This window comes from Cornus florida, unplaced genomic scaffold (genome assembly GCF_030987335.1).
Source record: "Cornus florida cultivar Cherokee Brave unplaced genomic scaffold, ASM3098733v1 CherokeeBrave_3.0.0_Hap2_Chr05, whole genome shotgun sequence".
NCBI classification, from domain to species: Eukaryota; Viridiplantae; Streptophyta; class Magnoliopsida; order Cornales; family Cornaceae; genus Cornus; species Cornus florida.
The window spans coordinates 105,293,366-105,311,496 of NW_026775575.1; positions in this window are offsets into that span (position 1 = coordinate 105,293,366).

Genomic DNA, 18,131 nt, shown 5'->3' on the forward strand with positions numbered 1-18,131 from the left:
CTAGTAGAAAATTTTGGCACCTTATAGAATATGCTTTTGTTTTACAACCTATTCTATATGTTATATTTTATACAATATATTATACAGAATATATTATTATACAATTTAATTTTATCTTTTACTAAAATTAAAATAAAATTAAAACGCAAAATAATCTCACTTTAAAATAATTTAATAAAAATTAAAATATGTATACAGAACATGTTACTCAAACAAAATTACAAGGAAGAACAAATCATATAACGGGTTATTAAGGTTAGTATACCCCTACCTCAAAAATAAATCAAAATCACTCGATTCTCAAAAATTCTCCAAATCAAAAATTTTGAATCGTAATTGCGTAGGATTCGGTTGAATTAAACAAATTTAATTCTTGCACCACAAACCAAATCTTACCCTCCTAACTTTAAATTCTAAAGAGAATGATTGGAAAAAAAAAAGTGTCAAATGATTGGAAAAATAAAAGTGTCTAAGGTTCTGAATTTTTTTATTCTAGCATTTCGTGTTCTTTCCCTTTTTATTCTCTCTCTCTTAATTTTTTTTATTTTTATTTTTTTCTTTCCCCTTTTCCACCTCTCTCTTTATAGAGCAATGCTTGTATCCTGCCCTATTAGGACAAGTTTTGTCCCCCACTTTGATGTGGCCCTATGAAAACTTGACACCTGCCTCAATATTGTATAATATTAAAAAAGAAAAGCATTTGGATCAACCCCAAACGGGTTTTTTTTGCTAAAGCTTTGGTTCAAACTCGATGGCACCGACGGGATCTCGTCACCTACATCCCCGCAATCATTGGTTGTAGAGGGTGGTGAAGGTGGGGTGTTGCTGAGATCAGACAAGATGAACCAGACAAGGATGGAGGCGGTTGAGAGCTCAGCAGTGGAGAGGTCGGCGGTGAGCTTGCAGGTGAAGGGCTCGGGTTTGGATGATGGCAGCCGTGATGGTTCCGGTACCTCCTATAACACAAACATTGTAATGGCTCTCCATTAATAAGGACAGTTTGACCATTTTTACTTCAATAGTTTGGTTACACGCTCACAAACTCAACTTGATCACTTTTCTCTCTCTAGTTATATATATATCTCTCTTTTCTCTTTTTACTTCACTGGTTTTTCCTTTCGCATGCACTCTTCTATTTATAGGAGAGCTTTGTCATCTTTAGTCACCTTCATCGCCTAGAAGTAGACCACTATTTCCACTGCAGTCTATGTCTTCCATCCTTAGTTGGAAACACAGACTATGTTTGGTCAACTAAATATTGGGTGTTCTAGCTGTACCACGTCATTAGTGTACTAATCTAATGATTAGGGCCAGCCGCGGGCAAGGCGATCAAGAAGGTCATCTAGGGCCTCCAATTTGAAAGGGCCTTAAATTTAGGATAATGGTGTAAATATAGTATTACATGTCTAACAATATTCAAGCAATAATTTCAATAATTAAAAGACAATACATATTTTGAGCATATCCAGTACTATGTTAAAACAATTTTTTTATTTTTTTATTATTATTATTTTTTTTGTGTAAAATATACAATGTCATGTATGATGTGTAATTTTTTTTTTTATCTCCATATGTTAAGATACACTGTCACGTTACCAATGCATAAATTGTTGTGTATTTTACACAACCTTTTTACATAGTCATATCAACATATTTCCTTTCTCTTCCTTTTTTTCTCATTTCATTACTAATTAATCCTATATTAAGTAGGCTTGTAAAAATTATGTGAGGTCCTGACATGACATGTGGTTGATTGTTATTGGGGAATATATTTTTTACGGTATAAAACAATCGCTTGAGCTAAAAATAAATAATCTAATTTTTTTTTTTTTTTTTTTGTGTAAATTTATCATGACACATCAAATTTATACAAAAATATATATTTATTGTCAGAAATATATATATATTATGATAATAAACACACGTAATTATAATATTAATTTATATAAAGCAATCCTACACATCTTGAATTAAAATTCCACATTGTATGTTGAATTTGGCGATAACTAAAAAGACATGAATATCCTCTGTTTTAATACATATTACACTTTATTTCTTTATACATTTATGTTTCTTATTTTAACAAACTAAACAAATAGACAATTGAAGGAAAAGATAAGAACAAATAGACACTGGTTTCTTTCTCTATCTAGGTAAAAAACGAACAATTACAATGGTTTCTTTCTCTATCAAGGTAAGAACGAACAATTACCCTGGTTCTTTCTCTATTAATATTTTTCACACACACACACACACTCACACTCACACATATATACATATCTTTTTTGTTGGGTATCTCTTTAAAATTAAACCGTAATTAGAAAATATCAAATCAAAATATAATTATAAAAAAATTTAAGTGAATTATTTAATTAGAATTTTTATTTATGAGAAATAAATCACTTATTCATTGTAAAAAAAATTTAACTACTAGTTTTAGTTATTTAAAGATTTAACTAAATAAAAAGAGTCTCACAAACCAACGTATATATGCATAATTGAATTCAAATTATTGAATTGAATTAGGGTTTGGATTCTATAATAATAAGTTTTATTATTTTTTATCTCTTTCTTATATTAAAAAAAACTAACCACCTAATTTCATATAAAATTACAAATTTAATATATTTTATATATTTATCATCTTATTTTAATAAATATTTTATATTTTTTAATAAAAATTTCGTACACTTATAAATTTTTTACTCTTTGTAAAATATTATAAAGAGTTATATTTGAAAATTCTTACAGAGACTTTCAAAATTTTGGACATCTCTGCCGACACTCACATTTTTGCTGACACACCGTTTTTTCATTTTTGTGGGTCCCATCCTTTCGTTGTTTTCTTCTTTCCACATGGACCAAGCAGAAGCCCAATCACCCCACCACCATTCTTATATTCTGTCGTGTCCCATCAATGAATAGCTCCTCCACCACAAACTTCTTTTCCTCTTACTTCCAGTCTTCACTGGATCGTCCGTGCTGGACTTTTCTGCACATTGATAGGAATTCCCGATTTCAATAATTCTGTAGTTTATAGGTGTTGGGTCTTCACTGGATCGTCCTTGCGGCACTTTTCTGCACATTGATGGGAATTCCCGATTTCAATAATTCTGTTGTTTATTGGTGTTGAATTTTAATTCAAGCGTGTGCAGTGCCGTAAGTAATATATGTAAGTTACGAGGGGTCAACTTTTAAGGAATTGGATATGTAAGTTATATATTTTCTACGTTTTTTTTTTTAGTTGAATTCGTTACAGATTTATAAGTAATATTTAAAATATATTTATTATTAATGTTAAACTAGATCAACTAATTTAAATAAAATTTGAAAACTGTACCGTTTTAAGATAAAAGAAAAATTTACTAAAGTTTAAAAACTGCATCGTTTTGAATTAAGAAAAACTCACCATACTCTAACGATGTTTAACGTGGTTATTTCCCCTCATCATTTACAAAAAAAGATCGTCCCTCTCTCTTCTCTTTATTACCAAGTCGCGTTCTCTATTTCTCTTTTAAATAGTAATAAATTTTAGAATTTTTTTTCTTCGTTGGTACTCACACAACCCCAGTTCCAAGGGAAATCTAGATTTTTTTTTTTTATCATTTTATTTTGGAAGGTCTTCCGAAATTAAAGATCTTAAATTCTCATTTTCATTGAGATCAATGTCCTTAAAACATAACAAGGTGCAAACAATCCCTTGAAACCGGGTTGTGTGAGTACAAGTAGGAAAAAAAATCTAAAATATGTTACTATTTAAAAGAGAAACAGAGAACTTCGTAACTTGTTTAAGATATGAATAAAGAGGAGGGAGAGGGAGAATCTTTTTTTGGAAAAGATGAGGAAGAAATAATCTTTTTTTGGAAAAGATGAGGAAGAAATAACGATGTTAAACATCGCTAGAGTATGATGAATTTTTCTTAATTCAAAACGGTGCAGTTTTCAAGTTTTCTTTAAATTAATTGACGTGTTTTAACACCAGCCGTAGATAGATTTTAAATATTACGTAGATAGATTTTAAATATTAGGTGTCAATCTATAGCGAATTCAACGTAGGATAACTTAAAGAATATTTAACTTAGAGGATCCAAATCCTTAATTTATGGGGTCAAACTTATATAATGGGCCCATTTTTGTAATTTCAATAGAGTTTTTTTTTTTTTTATTTTTTTTAAATTTTAAAAAATTTAAAGTATAAAATGCAAAAAATAAAAATAAAAATTCAGTAGGGTAAATTTTAATTTTAATGGGGCATCTTCATAAATTCTCAAAAATTTGAAATATAAAATGCACAAAAAAAAAAAAAAAAAAAAATTAGTGGGGGCGAAGTTTAATTTTAGTGAGGGCATCTTCATAAATTCTAAAAAAATTGAGGTATAAAATAAAAATATAAAAAATCAATCCGCTAATCCGTCAAACCAATTCGAACCAATCCGATCCGTGCAGTTCGATTCGATTTTTTGATCTCATGGTTCGGTGATAATTTTAAAAATTAATAATTCACAACAAGTGGTTCGGTTAACGGATTGAACCCTGAAAAAACTGAACAGATCCGTTAACCGATCCGATTTGATCCATGAATTATATTATGTAATATATAATTATCTGTATACTGTAACATATTATTTCTATTTATTTATTTTTTATTCATTATTTGTTTAAAAAATTCAGCCCTACATAAGCGTATAGTTTCTAACCCTAGGTTTTCTAACATAAAAGCCAGTTTGGGATTGCTGTTAGAATGTTAAAAGCGATTTTAATAGTAGAGCTGTTATAAAAGTGCTATCAGTAAAACGCAATTAAGTGTTTGGTGATACATTGTATAAAACACTTTTATTACTAATTTTACTATATTACCCTTACATTAAACATATGATAATTCCCTAATATTAAATATTATAAAATTCCATTGAGTTCAATGATATATAAAGATGAACTTGTATTTTTTTTTTTAATTTTTAAATATCATATACTTTGTTTATGATATCGAATTTGTATTGAGTACTAAAATATAAATGAGTTAAACATATTTTAATGATGATTATTTTGTATCTGATTTTGGATCCTTCAGTAATAAAATAAGCAAATTTGCTCATCTGCTATCTAATAATGAAATTTAATAATATAATGTTTTGCAATATAGATAATATTTCATAAAATAAAACTAAACACTTTAACCACAATTAATAATCTTATTACTTGTTATTTAAGATAATAGCATAAATGTATTATGGTTATTTTAAAAATAAATTACAAGTCATAATTTATTAAAAATTAAACATCTAACAATTATATAATTGAAAAGTTATACGGTCATTGACAACCCCCATCTCATTGTCATCACCAGTGTACCTCTCATGTGGGTGTTCATCATTGTCATTCCCTTCTTCATCAGGCACTAAATCCAAATTCTCATCATATCATTGAAATTCCTCATCAATAATAGCTGTTCGCCGTATAAAACTATGAATTGTCATGGATGCAATAACAATTGCAACTTGTTTTGAAAAACTAAAACTAGGCATTCGTGATAGAATTCGCCATTTTACTTTCCAAACACTAAAGGTTCTTTCAATAATCATTCTCAAAGATGAGTGAGCATGATTGAAGAACTCATGAGGGCCCTTTGGCTAACTTCCACGACGAAATTCTGGAAGATGGTATCGCTCTCCCTTGTAAGGCACTAAATACCCTTTCATATTAGGATATCCACTATTAACTAGTTAATACTTACCTACGAAAGTAAAATTTTAGAAGACAATATATCGTATAAAACTAAATAATTAATGAAATATTATATTTTTTAATAATAGAAAGAATAAGTTAGATATAATTCATTTATGAACAAACCTTCCGAGGGTTTTGAAAAATTCAAGTTTATTCTCTCAATTGCCTCCAAAAGAATGCGAGTGTCATGAGCTGTTCCCTTCCAACCGGCCCAAGCAAATATAAATAGTATATTAAAATCACACACAACCATTATATTTTGTGTACATGTAATACCCCTAATTTCAAACGGATAGTCCTAGTATTGTTTTAATTAAATTATTAAATGGTGTTGGAATTTTAAATTGTTTAACTTGTTGATTGGTGTTTTTATTTGCAATAATTGATGACTTGTTGTTTAATGGTGATTTTGTGAATTAAGTAATTATTACATTGTATTTTATTTTCTGTATTACGTTGGATTGGACTTTATCATTTTCTTTAATTGAATTGATTATTAAAGGTTTTAATTTAGGAAGTAATTTAGGAAGTATTTTAATTAACTATTTTTCATAATTTAGGGTTTAGTGTCTTTAGCCGACACAGTTTTTAATTAAGTTCTATGGGCCGGTTAGAATTTAATTAGGGCTTTAATTAATTTAGGGTTTTAGTATAACTCTATAAATATATGGGTATACGTCTGCCGAGGGTTTCTGAAAACCCTATTCACCATATTCAGGTATACAGTTATGCAGAGAGTTGTGAGGGCAGAGAAACAGAGAGGGAGTTTACGTATGTTACAGAGAGGGCATAGGTAGACAGAGCAGGGGAAAACTGTAGAGACGGTGGATATCAGTTTCAAAATCTGAAACTGCAGGCACGTCTCTGTTCCACTTTATCCCTTTAATCTGTGTTTTGTGCGTGTTTAGGAAGACTCCAGGGATTAAAATAAGTTTTAAATACATCTTGTATGCATGTTAATCAGTGTTTAAAATTATTAAATTAATCTGTTTTGCAGTTGTTTAAAATTTCAGTTTTGAATCCTACTGCCGTTGTTTAAAAAAAAACTGATGTTTAATTAAATTCAAGTTTTGATTGTGTACCATTGTCTTGTGATTAATTTGAAATTGGGATGGATCTTAAAACATGTAATAAAAGTTATCACAGAGGACTGGTACTCACAGGAATCGTAGAAGACGAAGTTTAAACGGACAGAAGACTGCTAAGGGATGAAGAAGAGGCTTCCAAAACCTCAGAGCCGGCTCCCAAAGAGGAGGAGCCGGCTCTTGGAGCACTAGAGCAGGCTCTAGTAAGTCTAGAGCCGGCTCTAGATGGGAAGAGCAGGCTCAACTTTTTTCGAGCCTGCTCCCTCTTTAATTGCCCAAAATGTTGATTTTAAGGTCCGTTTGGGTTGAAAATTGGTTTTCTAAAATCATTTAAAAGCTACTGGAGAGTGTAATTCATTGCCAAAGACTTATAAAAATGTTGGGAAGCATGGTTACAAGTAGGTATTGAGGATGGAATTAACTTTAGTTTAAACAGAGAACCGTAGGAGGATGATTGAAGAATTAGTTTTCGTTTGTCTATTGTTTTGAAATTTTGATTTCTCTGTATAATCTTAAACTGTTAGTTATATTTTTATTATGGTTTAAGCATATAGTAGTATAATTAGATGTAGATATGGATGGAATTAACTGATGATTTAAACTGGATATAAATTGCACCAGTTATGGCACTGTTTGGAGAAATAAATTGCATGCTTTTGTTTTGTCATTTAACGGACTGGAATTGGGATTTTTATTTATTACTGTTTTAATTATGTTTAGACAGTTTTATAAGCATAGTAAAATTCTTGGAATTATCTATGTTTGGTTGGAAGTAATTGATATAACAGTTCAGTTAATTTTATCAATTAGTGAATTTGATGCATGCTATAAGTGCTATGTTTTATAAATAACAAATTTAATGGTTGGAATATAATTTCTAGGCCTGGACTGAATGCCTAAGTTTTATAATTATGGATTAATTTGGTTTGTGCATAATTTGGGAGTTGGGTTGATGACTATCTAGTACTGTTTTATCAACTCTGTTAATTGGAGGATGGTATGTACCGGTATGGGACGGTGACATACTAGGTATGGACTAATTCCAACATTAAGTCCTACCTAATTTGGATCAAGGTATGGATTAATCATAAAGGTTAAGTCCATCTTCTGCATGTGTCATATCAGTTGTGAATTGAATGACCTACTAGGATTTCAGGATGGATTTGTTATACATATATCAGACCACTACACAGATGGATGGTATACTGTATTAGGAGGAGTACGGACTTTATATATATATTATATGGTGCCGTGGAATGAGTTTGAGTCTCATGACCATGGTTCGGGCGCGTATATCGCCTAGGATGGATAACTGGACATAGGTTTGTTCCCTGGTAGGTCTAGGTACTCATGCCCACCCTAGGGTGTGTATTCGCATGTTGCCTTCTATTCAGGCTGAGACAAACCTATTGGACTAGTGAACGTTCTATAGTGTGTACTATATACATATATTGACTACTCTAGATATTGTTGAGTCTTCCTAGGATGTATCTGCGTATCGGATTACTGTTTGGATTGTAGTAGATCAGGACTTGCATGTGGGCCTGACCCACTTCTTTATTTTTCAGGTGTTCGTCAGTTCCAGGGTTAGAGTTTGGACGTGCAGAGCAGATACAGCTATTCACTCCTCCGATTATGTAGGAATTTTTCTCTATGTTAGCTTTGGTTTTTTTATTTTTTATTATTTCAGTATTGTTTGGAGAATTTAAATAAGGGGTCCAATGGATGGATTCCCGAGTTGTAAACTTATGAAGTTTTGGATTATCAGGTTTTAAGTATTTAATTATAAAGGATTGTATTTCTAGATTCTTTCAGCTTATTATTATTTTGTATTCTGTGTTCGGTTACATATTAATTGTTTGACATCCCTCGGGTTTGGGCTTGGGCCTGATCAACCCATGTCTCGGATCCGAGGGGTATCACAGTACAATACCCTTTCCTTCCTATGAATGGAATTTTCTTATTTTTAGGGATAACAGCTGTAATATGTGTCCCATCAATTGCTCTGATACAATCATAACAATCAATAAATAGTAAAATTTTATATAATTAATAATATTAAATTAAAATAACAAAATTATATAAAGAATTACCTTAAAATGTGGCCAGAACTTTTGATTCTCGCGAATGTATTTAGGTACTTCTTTAAATTCACGATCAAGAGGTTTTACAAAATCCATAGACATCTTTATGATAGCAACTAACACATCTGTAAAATGTCGACTTACAGTTTCACCAGAATGCTGAAAACGTTCTTGAAGCATTCGGTTACTTACACCATGTCCTATGGTCATTAAAAACATAGCTATTTGCTCATGCACGCTAATTTCTCGACTACTTTTCAATTCATACTTTTGCTCCAAAATTTCATAAAGTTTTTTGAAAACAGGCTTTTCCATTCTAAATTGTTATCGTCTATCATGATCGGTAAGAATTTCCATAAAAAACATTGAACCTGATTGTTCAGATTTTCTACATGGTTCCTTAGAAATAAAATTATTGAAATATGTGATAGCGGTAGCGAAACCTACTACCACAAGAGCATAGAACTCTGCATCTTCCTTTTCTATTTTCTCTAATGAATCCATGCAATAACTGTAAAATGATCTACAAATTAACAAAATCTAAACCACAATCATATATTGTCTAATGCAACAAACAATTTTTGAATAAATAAAAATAATATTCAATATGTAAAATACATTCAGGTACATAAACAATTGAAAACTAGTAAAAATGGAATAATAATTAAGGGGATACATGAATCCAAATCTAAAAACAATATTATTAATTAAGAAAAAAACCAATAGGTCCAAATGCAAGAAAAAATAAATATAAACACTAAATTAACAAGTAAAAACTAAATAAAGAGATAGCAAATTATTATCCTAAAAGTCCTTGAAAAAAGGGTGGGTTAATTAGTTTTCTAGCTTGTTCTTGCTTATGTCACACAATTTATGTTTCAATATCCTTAAGTGTCACGAACATTCCCCTATTTTCTTTTTTGGTAAACAGCTTTGTTGCAAGCATGAAAAGTTCACCCCCTCGAGGAATTTCTGGAATTACAGACATAATTTCCATTACTTCTTGAATGCTACATCCTACTGGGTCAAGTCGGGAATACATAGTAGAACTTCTATTCTCTACAACATCACATATTCCATCAAGTTGTTTAGACAACTTTGTTGCAGACGAAACTTTATTTGAACGCCTTTCTTGTGTTGGTTTTGAAGTGTTCGTTTTCTTTCTTTGTTGATCAATACTCAAAACATCAATGTCAGCATTAATATTTTCAAATTCTTCAAACTGGTTACTAGCTCTGTCTAAATCATCATCTTGAAAATCTATATCATTAAAACTAGGTAATACACCAGATGATGGTGCCTAAATTCTATCACTTGTTGCCACCACATCCATAAATAATGCATCTAACTTAAAACAATGCTCCAATCCCTTTTCACGAAATTTTGCAGCATCCGAAATAACCTAAACATATAAAATAAGATGTATTGACAAAATTAATAGCACTTTTTTTTTTTTTTGAAAGAGAGAGAGAGAGAGAGAGAGAGAGAGAGAGAAAGAGACATAAATTGCAATTTACTACACACCTGTAGTTTGTCTTTCCACCATTCATCCTTTGCCGTAATCGTTTTTTTAATAGGATCCCAACCGATTCCTGTATCATGGCTCACCAACTTGTTCCAAATTTGCCACTCTTTTCTCATAGCATCCCACTTATTTTTTAGTTGTTTGGTCATATCTTCTTCCGGTTTTTTTGGAAAAATTTTCTATCACATTCTTCCAATCAACCTTATTAAAATGCGTATTTGGCCTATTACCAACTCGAACTTCCTCTACACAAATATCTATGAAATCCTCATAGAATTCCAAATTACCTTCGAAAACTTTCCGTTTGAGGTAACTTGGTTTGAATTTCCATCACTCTCCATCTAACAATCATATAAAATTTATCAAATACTTGAGAATATAGTTGTGTTGTTCTAGTAGAATAATTAAATAAATAAAATGGGTGTGTGAACTAGCTTGAAGAAGACCAAAGCTTATAAAAAACCTAGTGAGCCTAAAACGTTGCAAGTTTTCCAAATTGACCAAATCCAAGTAAATAAGACTAGAGGTAGCATAAGAGAAGCAATGAAGTCCTAAGAGGCAAAAGATACAATTGCACCTTTATATAACTGTGTGTGTGTGTGCGCGTTGGTAATTCTATATATTTTTTTTTCTGGAAGTGGAAAGGTAGAAAATAAATAAATAAATAAAACTACAGTAAAAGAAAATTGTAATCACAACGGTCTCATGTCTTGACCAAAAATTTCAAATTATTATCTCAAAATATCTCATTGTCAGATAACCATACTTTTCAAGTATCTCATTCACAAAATATCTCATTGACAAACTTTAATGTAAAATATGAAAATTGTTATCTCAAAATATCTCATTGACAAATTTTAATGTAAAATATAAAAATTATTATCACAAAATATTAGATGAATCTTACGAAAAATCTTCCAAAAAATCTGACAAACTTTAATGTAAAATATGAAAATTGTAAAGAATAATTAATCTCGCGTTTTTTGTATGAATTCTATAACTAATTTTTTCCACCTTTAGTTTTTTATTGACTTCTTCTTAAGTTTAAGAATGATAATTTTATTTTGTAATAAGGTTGAGTTATTACTTGACCTTCCCTCCTAGAACTGTTCGTCGTTGGACTGGAACAGGCAGACAAATTCTTGTAGTTGTAAATACGTAGGACTCAATCATCGAGATCTTATGGAACTAGAACTTGTAAGCTTTGAAGTAGATTTCATTTATGATACATATACCCAGCCTGATAATTGCAGAGCAGGATATGTTACGTCATGTAGAATCCCCATTGTGTTCCCTGCTCTATTACTTTTAATATCTCAATGAGAGAAACTGTATAACTATGAACTAAGTAGCTGGATTTTGAAATTTCTGTCCCAATTGAGGTGGGGCTGCACGAGGTCTCCAGCTTACCATCCCATTGCCATATCCATGTTTTGTACTTGGTGAAAGTTGAAACTTGATGTGGGAAATGTTTAGAGAGATTCTCTCAGAACTCCACCTACTATCCTTTTAAGTGAGGAAAGTTACTACTGCAGACTACTACCTTTAGATTTGAACTCACATTCTTACATTTGATAGACTAATCTTTTACCATTACATCAAGTAATAGCTCCTTTTTTATATCTACACCTGGGTTGGTTGAATAACTTGCCCGATGTCACTTCTCAAATTAGGTTTGAGACAAACAAGGAGGTGTAACGCAGGTTCATTGGATAACATAGTCCAGAAAGTAGCACGTGAATGAAGAGCTTAAGAACATTTAATTGTCCAATGTTTCAATAAGCAAATAAAGAATATTATTTTATTAGTGACAATTTCACAAACACCCTCTAAAATATAACCATTACACAAAACATACCAAACTAAAATAACATGACGAATTCTCCCATCGAATTGATGAATTTATCTATGTGTGGAAACAAGTTCTAACATATATTGATGAATTTATCTGGTTTTTGTAGAGGGGTCGAGTGACGTAATTATTTTACCTAAGTTAACCAAATTAAAAAATAAATCTTAAAAAAAGAGCACTTTGTAAATTAAAACTCCTAACTCAATGTAATTATAACTTTCCAAAGATTAATCAGAATACCAGCTTTGTTGTTTAAGAAGAAAAAATACATAAATAAATAAAAATAAGCATGGGAATTACCTGAAGAAACTAGTGTAATCGCCAACAAAATGACACTATATAAATTATGCTACATATACAACTTAACAATGATAGTCATGTAAAATTCAGAAGAAAAAAAAAAGGCTAGTCATGTAAAGAACATGTAATACCCCTAATTTTCAAAAGGATAGTCTCGGTATTTGTTTAATTGTTTTCTGTTCATTAATTGTTTTTGGTTCATTAATTGTTTTGAATTATGTTTTAATTGACTTTTTAATTATTTGATTTACTTGACTTATTTGTGTTATTTGAATTAATTAGTTGGTTTATTTGTTTTCTTTGGTTTAATTAATTATTTGAATTATTTACATTAATTGTGATTATTTAAGTTAATTGTTTAGTTATGTGTTTAATTGTAATGGTGTTATATTTAATTCTTTATTGTAAATTTAAATTGGTAATTGTCTTGATTTAATAATTAGGGTTAAATTGGTAATTGTCTTGATTTAATAAGTAGGGTTTTACTTTTAATCAGTTTGTAAGCCGTCGTAGGTTTCTCAGTATGTTGGATGGGCCGGTTAGGATTTCAGTTGGGGCTTGAATTAATTTAGGGCTTACTAAAATCCTAAAAATATATGTTAGATGTTTGGTTAGGGTTTGAGAAACATAACAAAACCAAGTATACGACTGTGGAGACAAAGGAAGAACAGAGAGTGTTCACGTTGGTTTTCGTCGGAACTTTAGAGACGGCGTAGAGATTTTTGGACAAAGATCTCAAAAGGCAAGTTCTAACCTTACTCTCTCCCTTATACTCGTGTTCTTTGCATACTCAATAGTTCCAGGATGAATTACATGTTTAAAAATAAAAACGTTATCTGTTTCATGTTTAGAGTTTAACTGAAACTGAATTTGTTTTAAAATTGTTAAACTGGTTAACTTTGAACTTTCTTGTTTAATTCTTGGTTTAATCCATATTAGTAGCATAATAAGGACTGAATTAAGGGTTGGAATCTTCTGGGATTAAGTTAAACTCTCTGAAAACCTATACTGTGAAGTGTCGGAGGCGTAAACGACGATTGGAGAGGAGAACACGAAGAAGAGGAGGGAGAGAGCCGGCTCCTATTGGGTTGGAGCCGGCTCTCCTTGGATGGGAGGCGGCTCCAATGGTCTAGGAGCCGGCTCCAAGGCCATTGGAGGCGGTTCCAATATTCTGGAGCCGGCTCCAGGTTGTTTTCTACGTGGGATTTTGGTTCCGTTGTTTGTTTTTCCACTTTTCAGTGATTAGGCTTCATAGTGATTGTTTTAATATGTTTTAGTGGAGAATGAATACTGTAATGGATGGTTTAGGAGTGGTCTAGAGTAAACATAAATATTCAAAGATCAGATTAACATAGAATTGGACACAAAGCATTAATCATTAGGATTACATGGAGTTAATTACGAATGTCTTGTAGACTTGTGTGGATTTGGAGTTTCTAACTTCTAGATTATAATGCAAAATTTCTTGTGAGAGTTTGTGCACTGCTAATTGCAAATTCTTAGAATATACATACATACAACGAATCTGTATTTTTGCTAAAGATTAATTGATGATTAAACTTAACATTTAATTCGTCAATTTTGTTGAATAGGAGCTTAACAGTATGATAAATTGTCTAGATTTATTATGCATGCCATGGAAATAAATATTATAATATTTGTTTAAGCTCTGTTAATTATGGATACCGGGAATAAACTTATATTTACAGACACAGTCCTGTGGGTGATCAGGTAATGGCTTATTGTTGGATTAATTAAGCATGTTTTTCTAGTATACTTTAATGTGCTTAGTTTGGAACTGTGGGTTTCGACACTGATACTGTTAGTACTTAATCAATGGTTGGATTTATTAAAGCATGATGGTTAATCTATTCTAACATGGTCAGGTTGGAATTGTTGGTTTTGGCATTTATAAATTATTTAAATGTGTGGAATAGAGTAATTAATATTGACATTTATGTTTCCAATGTTAATCAATTTGTTAGGACTATTCAAGAACGGTTGTTAATACATTCTGATATGCTTGATATGGACTCGTTGATATTGTTATGTACTTGTATATGCTTCAGCAACTATTGGACGGATTGGATTGTATGTACCGGTATGGGACGGTGACATACTAGGTTTGGATTAGCTCAAATTGCTAAGTCCTACCTATTTTGGAGTAAGGGCACGGGTTATAAAATACAATCCTCCTTATATATATAAGTCGGTACGGTTGAATACGCCGAGTGACTTACTGGATTTCTTGTGGATGGTTAGAAACGGAGTTTAGATATATTTTTATGTTACCGTGTCATGAGCTTGAGTCTCAGTGTCGACGGTTAGGGTGCGTATATGCAGTTGGATGTGTAGCTGACTGTGAAGGTTGAGGTATACCCTGTTTAGGTTTAGGTACTCATGCCCACTCAGGTGCGTATTGTGTGATGCCTTCTATCCAGGTTGAGACCCCCTTCATGGCCTAGCGAGAGTCCAGTAGTGTGGATATATTTATGTACGGATTATTAGTTATTGTTGAACTATTTAGTATGTACATGCGTATCGAGTCTCTGCTTGGATTGTAGTAGGATAGAACTTGTTCGTGGGCCTGACCCACTCCTATTTTTCAGGTGTACGTCAGTTTCAGGCTTGAGCTTGTTCGTGCTGAGCAGAGACGATCTTCCATTCTACCGACGATGTAGGATTTCTTTCCAGATCTGGGATTTGGATTTTATCTTTCATTTTACTTTCATTCAGTGTGAGATTTTTATTAGGGGTCCATTAGAGATGGATTCCCGATTTGTTCAAATTATGGATATTTGGTTTATCAAATTTAAGTATTTAATTATTTAAGGATTATCTTTTAGTTTTCTTTTCAGCTTTAAACTTTCATTTCTTAATTCATTTTGTATTCCGTGTTCGTTATAAAATATTAATTGTTTGATATTCCCTCGGGTTTGGGCCTTGGCCTGATCAACCCGTATCTCGGATCCGAGGAGTATCACAGAACACATCTAAACTGACTTCATAGTTTGAGTTGTTGATATCATGCATATATATATATATACTAGGAAAAGGCACGTGTGATGCCCGTGGTGAATGTTTTGTAACTTATAGAATTTTTTTTTTCATATTTTTTTTCCTTCTAATTGTTGATTTAAAGCTTGTAACAATAAACGTTACAAATAAATTACAATTTTTTATAACTCTTTTTATATTGATTAATAAATATTTATTTTATATTAATAAATAAATACTGAAATATTTTGAAATTGGTGATAGAGTTTAAGTTTTGTAAATAAATCTTTTACGTTTTTATATTAATACTGAAATATTTATATTTTATTTTTTATTAATTAATAAGTTTTTATTTTAACAGTGAAATATTTGAGTTTTGCAATGTAACAAATTCTTTTAGGTAATTTGAATTTTATTAGGTAATTTTTAATTTGAATTTTATTAGGTAATTTGAAATTTAGTATAATTTTTAATTAACATTAGAAATTAAATTTTATTAATTTTTAATTGAATTTTAAAATAGAAATTCAATTATACTAATCATACATTAGATTGAAATTGATATAAAAATTTATTATATGGAGTTTGTGGTTTTTGGAAGACCCTATGTTATATTTTAATTTCTTTAAATAGATAATTTGTGGTAGAATTTTATAGAAATTATTTTATTTTATTTAGATATATCTTTGTAAAATGAGATTTTCTTTTATTAAAAAACTCATAATAAATAGATAAATACAAGGGTTATATACTTATATGTGATAGAGTTCTCTTTTTATATTAATTAATAAATATTTTTTATATTAAAAAATAAATACTGAAATGTTCAAATTCTTTAACGTTTATATTTTATTTATATGTATTATTATATTATTATATATTTTCTTTAAATATATCCTTATTTAATTAGATTTCCGTTTATTAGAAAACTCATAATAAATAGAAAAATACAGGTTATATGTGATAGAATTTTAAAGAAAATAAAATAGTTAATTTGTAGAAAAGTTTTGGTAATTTGTGTTAGAGTTTTATAAAAACTCTTTAAATATATTATTGTCTAATGTGATAGAGTTTCATTGCAAATAAAATAGGTAATTTGTGATAGAATTTTATATAAATTATTTATTTTCTTTAAATATATATATCATTGTCTAATTAGATTTTCTTTTATTAAAAAAACTCAAGATAATTTGTAGTAGAATTTTAGAAAAATTATTTTATTTTTTATATCAATTATTAAATATTTTTTATATTAATAATTCTTGTCTAGTTATATTATATTTTATTAAAAAAAACTCATAATAAATATATAAATAGGTAATTTGAAGTAGAGTTTTGTATAAACTCTTTTAAAAAAATATTTTATTTTCCTTAAATATATCGTTGTCTAATTAGATATCCTTCATTAAAAAACTCATAATAAACAGATAAAAACAAGTTATATGTGATAAAATTTTAAAGAAAATAAAATAAATAATTTATGATAGAGTTTTACAGAAATTATTTTATTTTTTGGAAATCTATTTATAATAAATAAATAAATAAGTAATTTGTGTTACAGTTTAATAGAAACTCTTTAAAAAACATTTTTTATATCAATTAATAATTTTTTTTATATTAATAATTCTTGTCTAATTACATTACCTTTTATTAAAAAACTCATAATAAATAGATAAGTAGGTAATTTGTGTTAGAGTTTTATAGAAACTCTTTTCAAACCTCTTTTTATATCAATTAATAAATAATTTTTTATCTTAATAATGCTTGTCTAATTGATTTCCTTTTATTAAAAAACTCATAATAAATAGATAAATAGGTAATTTGTGTTAGAGTTTTATAGAAACTCTTTTAAAACCTCTTTATATATCAATTAATAAATAATTTTTTTATATTAATAATACTTGTCTAATTAGATTTCCTTTTACTAAAAAAAGATTTATAAATACATAAATAGGAAATTTGTGTTAAAATTTTATAGAAACTTTTTAAATATTATATGTTTATATAGTGTGATAGAATTTTATTGAAAATAAAATATGTGATTTGTGATAGAGTTTTATAAAAAATATTTTATTTTCCTTAAAGATATCCTTGTCTAATTAGATTTAATTTTATTAAGAAACTCATAATAAAAGTTAATTTGTGGTAGAATTTTAGAAAAATTATTTTATTTTATATGTTAATTAATAAATATTTTTTATATTAATAATTCTTATCTAATTAGATTTTCTTTTGTTAAAAAATTGATAATAATAAATAGATAAATAGGTTAACTTAAATTTTATTAGATAGATTTTAGAGTTTCATAGAATTTTTTGTTTTAAAAAAAAAAAAAACTCTTTGCATAACAATTAATAAATATATATTTTTTTTATATAAATAGATACTTAAATACTGAAACCCTTTGCACATGTAATAATACTATAGATAATTTTTTTTTTTTTTATATCAAATAATAAATATTTTTTTTATATAAATAAATAAATATCGAAACACCTTGGTAGAGCTTTTGTATTTTACTCAAAAAATTAGAAATTATTTTATTAAAAAATTCATAATAA